The sequence below is a fragment of the Chiloscyllium punctatum genome, chromosome 52, assembly GCF_047496795.1.
Source record: "Chiloscyllium punctatum isolate Juve2018m chromosome 52, sChiPun1.3, whole genome shotgun sequence".
Lineage (NCBI taxonomy): Eukaryota > Metazoa > Chordata > Chondrichthyes > Orectolobiformes > Hemiscylliidae > Chiloscyllium > Chiloscyllium punctatum.
Window position 1 is genome coordinate 16,272,558 of NC_092790.1, and position 5,855 is coordinate 16,278,412.

A 5,855-nucleotide genomic window follows, 5' to 3' on the forward strand; every position below is an offset into this window, starting at 1 on the left:
TAAGTGTTGCCACAGGCTCTCATATGTTAGGAAAAAGGCCTCTGCAGGGTCAACAGGGCTGTGTTTCCAGTTCCCTTTTCCGATACCGAGGCTGGTGCTGCATGTACTGTCTGGTTGATACTTTAAGACCTTGGAGCAGTTTGATGCAATTGACTGTCTTGCTTGGCCATTTCAGAGACCATTGAAGTGTTTATCACATTTCTCTGTTCCTGGAGTCACTTTTAGGCCAGACCAGAAACGCAGAGAAGATTTGCTTCCTGAACTTATTTTGGAGAAGCAAATTTGTGTTTACAATCGACATTGGCTTCAACGTCACTATTACTAACACAAGATTTTCGATCTCGAGATTTGATTAGTTGTTTTTAATTTCCACCACTTGCCAGAACATTAGCCTGATCTGGATTAGTAATCATGTGGCATTTCCACAACAGCAGCAGCTACGCATGAGACCGATCAGAAACAGTTATTTCTGTGCTGCTCGTCAGCTGTTATCAATAAAACAACTTCCCCCAATTTGATTATTGTTGACTGAGAATGTAGTATCGGTCAGATTGTAATTATTCCCCTCTGAGGGGACTGGACATCGTTGTGTAATTTTCAGCAGGCCAGTTAGATGTCAGAGTTGGAGCTGGAATGAAGCAGCTTCCGCAGGGACATGGCTTGTTGTGCAGGACTAGTCCTGAGTCCTATTGCAGGGGACAGATCATTGTCTTTGTTGTATCAGCTATGTTCAGCTGTTTCTTGATGTCACGCACAGCGAATCGAATTGTTAGAAAAACAGACATCTGTGATTCTGTAGGCATCATGACGAGATTGAGATGGATCATCCACCCAACACTTCTGGTTCAGGATTTTTCAGATACTACATCCTTGTCTTTGACACAGTTGCGCCAGCTTCTGTGTGTAAAGTGTCTGTGTTTCCCTCTGTTTCTCTCCCCGACCACAATTAAGAACTGTGTAGTACCAGTGATGCCAGTCATACGTAGCTTCAGAACTACTTATTAGGATGGGGAATTTGTGGAGCCCTCTCCTCCAGTATGTTGCTTAATAGTCTATCATCATTTATGACTGCATTTGGCAGGACTGCAGAACTTCGATCTGATCTGTTGACATGTGGATCATTTTGTCCTCTGTATCAGATATTATTCCTGCTGTTTGGGATGGAAGCAGTCGGTTGTGGTAGTTTTAATGGTTTAATATCAAGTTTAGGGACACATGGTTCTGACCCTGGCATGTTCACCCACACTCGTCACTGAAACTTAGATCAGATTGTTGATAATGATAGAGTAAGGGGTTATCCTGGGCGAAAAGTTGAAGATTGTGGTTGAATGTAATTCTGTTTCCGTTGCTGCTGTGATCTACATCGCCACGTGAATGGTCGGTTTTGAGGTGGAACTTCTGCAATACAATTCTGCTGCCTGTCCCCCAATTCACACCTAGATCCATTCACCCATCAGCCCTGTACTCCGTGACCTGCTCTGTTTTCTGAGGCATAACATTTCCATTTTAACATTTTCAATCTGCTGGGTGTTATCTCCATGTTGTCAATCTTCTAATTTAACACATTCCCCAAAACTGTTTAAAACATTCACAACAATCTTTTCCCTTCAGTGATGCCATCTTGCATTTAAAGTGAATGTGTTTCTCTCTCTTTCTCACCCTGACCATTTTTTAGAGCTCTGTAGTGTCAGTGATGTCAGCATCATGCTGTTTCAGAACCAGTTAATTTGTGCACCTTGCATTATCGCTCACTTCCCATGTAGAGCGCTCCATGTTGACTATGGAATAGATGCAGCTTTGCCACAGGAAGTGCCATTAAAACTTGTTCAAAACAGAAACAATTGGCGAAATTAAGAGGTCAAACAGCATCAGCTAAGTGAAAGCAGAGTTAATTTTTCCAGACCTGTGACCCTTTTTCAAAGCTCCCAGTTTCTCCAGCAACTTTTTGTTTTCATTACTGATCTCCAGTCTCCACAGTACTTTGCTTTACTGAAAATATTTCCTTCCCTGTCCATTTCTGGAGAAACTCAGCAGTTCTGGCAGCATCTTTGGAGGCAAGAAACAGACTTAACATTTCAAATCCAACGTGACACTTCGTCAGAACTCATCAGAATTGGAAAATAGACTCTTTAATCCCGTCATAGAAGTAAAGGGCGGGTGATGGGAAACAGAGGGTGTTGTGGCCCAATGCAAAAGACAAATGGGCTTTAATTGTGGTGAAAGAGAAACCGATGTAAAATGTATGTAAATTCAGGTGTGAATGGGGAAAATGGACTTGGGGAAATGTGAATGTCCACTACTGAGTGTAAGAGAAAGAAGATGCAAACAAAACGATGTCATTTGGAGTTCGGTGGGAGAATGTATGATAAACATGGAGAGCAGTCATTTTAATCGGTCAGGCTGTGAAATTATGGAATTGAATATTTTTCCCAACAGGCTGTATCAAATTGTAAAGTGTTATTTGTACTTGCGTTACGCTTCGTTTGAACATTGCAACAGTCTAGGATAAAAACGTTAGCATGATAGCATGGCAGGTTATTGGAATGGGCAGGACTGAGAAGGAAAAGATTATCGCTCCGGATAGAGTGGAAGTGTTTCTCAAAACAGTCTCTGTTTGCTCTCATCAATGTAAAGAAGACGGCAGTGTGAGCCGTAATGAAAGGAGATTGGATTGAAAGAGTACCAGTGAAATGCTGCTTCAACCCGAAAGTGTGTTTTGGGTTGCGAAGCAATAAATGAAACGAGTCAAATACCTGGCGTTAATCGTGCGTTATTGAGTTCTTTTCATCTATTTACTCACAAGCTGTTTCCCCACACCCTAAAACACAGGGCCTAGCTGCAATTTGTTGCATATGCACCGATCTGCGCGAAACAGTTTCCTTTGTTTAAACAGCACTTGCCAGTCTGCTCCTTGCAATAACATCTTTAAATTTAACGCTTATTATGCTATCGCTTAAACACACAATTTTCAACCTAATTCACAACTTCCTAGCTTTTATGCACTGTACCTCTTTATATAAACTTAAGGAAACATTAAGACTTTTTAACAACAGTTTCATTTGCCTGATCATTGTAACTTCCTGTTGTCTGTATCCGTTTCATCTCAAACTGAGGATGTTATATTTGGCAACCCACTTGGACCCGCCCTGATTACCATGATTCCTGAAAGACCACTATAAAGGCCTCCACAATCTCCTCAGTTACCATCTTAGAAAAATGGGGTGTAGTCCATCTGGTTTTGGGCGGCTTGTGTACCTTCAGAACTTTCAGCTCCCCCAGCACCTTCTCATTCGTGGTGGTCACTATACCCCCCTGTGTCCCCAGGCATTTTTGAAGTTCTGAGAGGCTGCCAGTGTCTTCCACGGTAAAGATTGATGCAAAGTAACTCTTCAGCTCGACTGACATTTATTTGTTTCCTATTAATACTCCAGCCACATTTCCCAGCAGTCTAACATTTTCTCCTGCTTCCCTGTCCTCTCTTTTATGTGTCTAAAATCCTCATGCAGTTTTTGATTATTTTATGGGGCGGCACGGTGGCTCAGTGGTTAGCATTGCTGCCTCACAGCACCAGGGACCCAGGTTCGATTCCAAGCTTGGGTGACTGTCTGTGTGGAGTTTGCACATTCTCCCTGTGTCTGCGTGGGTTTCCTCCGGGTGCTACTGCTTTCTCCCCCCGTCCAAACATGTACAGGTCAGCTGCATTGTCCATTCTAAATCGCACATCGTGTTAGGTGCTTTAGACAGAGGGAAATAGGTCTGGGTGGGTTTCTCTTTGGTGGGTCGGTGTGGACTTGTTGGTCCGAAGGGCCTGTTACCACACTGTGGAGAATCTAATCGTATTAACAAGTTTATCATCTCCTCCTTATTTTTTTCTCTTAGTGTTCTTCCACTGGTAGTTAAAGCTTTCCTAATTCTGCGGATACCCAATAACGTTCACCACATTGTATGATTTCTCTTTTGTTTTGATATTGTCCCTTACTTCACTTTTCAACCACTGTTACCTTGTCCTCTCCTGAGTATGTTTCTTCTTCTTTGGGATGAATGTCAACTATGCTTCTGAATTAACCCCAGAAACTCCTGCAATTGATCCTTCATTGTCTACCCTGCCAAACCTCCCTTCCAGTATCGTATGAGGCAGAAACCCATCATCAGGAAGGTTAGGGGAGTAGCATGGGATGGAGCTGAGAGGCAAATAGATGGCGGGTGGAGACGGGGTGAAGGTAGCTTGGAAGGCAATCGGTAGATAGATGGGCAGTGATGGTGGTAGGTTGGATCAGAGGGTGGAGCGGATAGGAGGAAAGGAAGATGGACAGGCAGCACAGTTGAAGAGGGCAGTGCCAAGTTGAAAGGTTGGATTTGGGATAAAGTGGCGGGAGGAGAGATGAGAAAATGGGTGAAATCAATGCTGATGCCATGTGGTTCGAGGGTCTCAAGGCGCAAGATGAGGTTTTCTTCCTCCAGGCTTGAATTTGGCGGTGCTGGAGGAGCAGGACTTGAATATCCTTGGCGCAGTGGAGGAGGATTTAAAGTGGTCGGCCACAGGGCAATGGAGTTGTGTGTTGTGATGTTCCCTCAAACGTTCTGCAATTTGTCATTCAGTTTCTGCAATGTAGAGGAGACTACATTGACGGCAATGGACACAGTCAGTGAGGTGTTTGGATGTGAAGGAAAATATCTGCCGGATGTCAAACAATCATTTGGGACCGTGGATGGTGGTGAGAGGGGAGGTGAAGGCGCAGGTTTTACACCTCTTGCGGTGGCAAGGGATGGTTTGGGAGTAGGGGGTGGGGAGTGTGGACAGATGGAGGGATTGGTGGAGGGAATGGTATGTCCGGAATGCTGAAGGGAGTGGGGAAGAAAATGTATCTCCGGTGGTGGGGTCAAATTTTAGGTAGTAGAAATGACAGAGGATGATGCATTGTTCTCGGAGATTAGCGGGGTAGAAGGTGAGATCCAGGTAGATTCTAACTTGTTGCAGTTGGAGCGATGGTGTTCAAGGGCAGAGATGTGGGAAGTGGAGGAGATGCACTGGAGGGCATTGTTGAATACCTGCGTTGTGAAATTGTGGCCTTTGAAATAGAGGCCATCTGTGACACTCTGGAGTGGAATTGTTCCTCCTGGGAGGAGATGAGGCTGAGGCAGAGGAATTGGGAGTAATGGATAGAGTTTTCTTTACAGGATTGGAGGTGGGAAGAATTGGTTTGGGAAGATGTGTAATCCAGTTATCCGTGGAACTCTGTGCATTTGCAGTAGATATCTTGTGTTGAATCGGTCACTGAAAATGAAGACAGGAAGTTCCAGAAAGGGAGAGAGGGGTCCGAGATGGTCCAGAGGAACTTGGGATCAGGGTGGAAGATGTTTGTCGATGTTGATGAACTGTTCAATCTCCTTACCTGCAGCAAGGATGCCTCATCATCTTCTTTGCGACCTTACAACAACACAGCGCCCATGTCGATTTCACCATTTTCCTTACCTCCCCTACACCCAGCACAGCCCAGATGTAACCTTCCAACTCAGCACTGCCCTCTTGATCTGTCCTCCCTGTCCATCTTCCTTCATGCGCCATCCTCCTCTCTGATCTATCACCATTTTCCCCACTTGAATCGGCCTTTCGCTTTCCCAGCTACCTTTCTTCCAGCCCCACATATTTCTATTTATTTCTCAGCCCCCTTCCTTTGCAACCCCACAATCCTGATGGAAGGCTTATGGCCGAAACGTTAATTCCCCTGCTGCTCAGATGCGGCCTGAGATGCTGTGCTTTTCCAGTGCCATGCTTTTCGACTCTGACGCCCAGCATTTGCAATCTTCAATTTCTCCCCTTCCAATTGACTCCAGACAGCTCAGCAGCTCCCTCT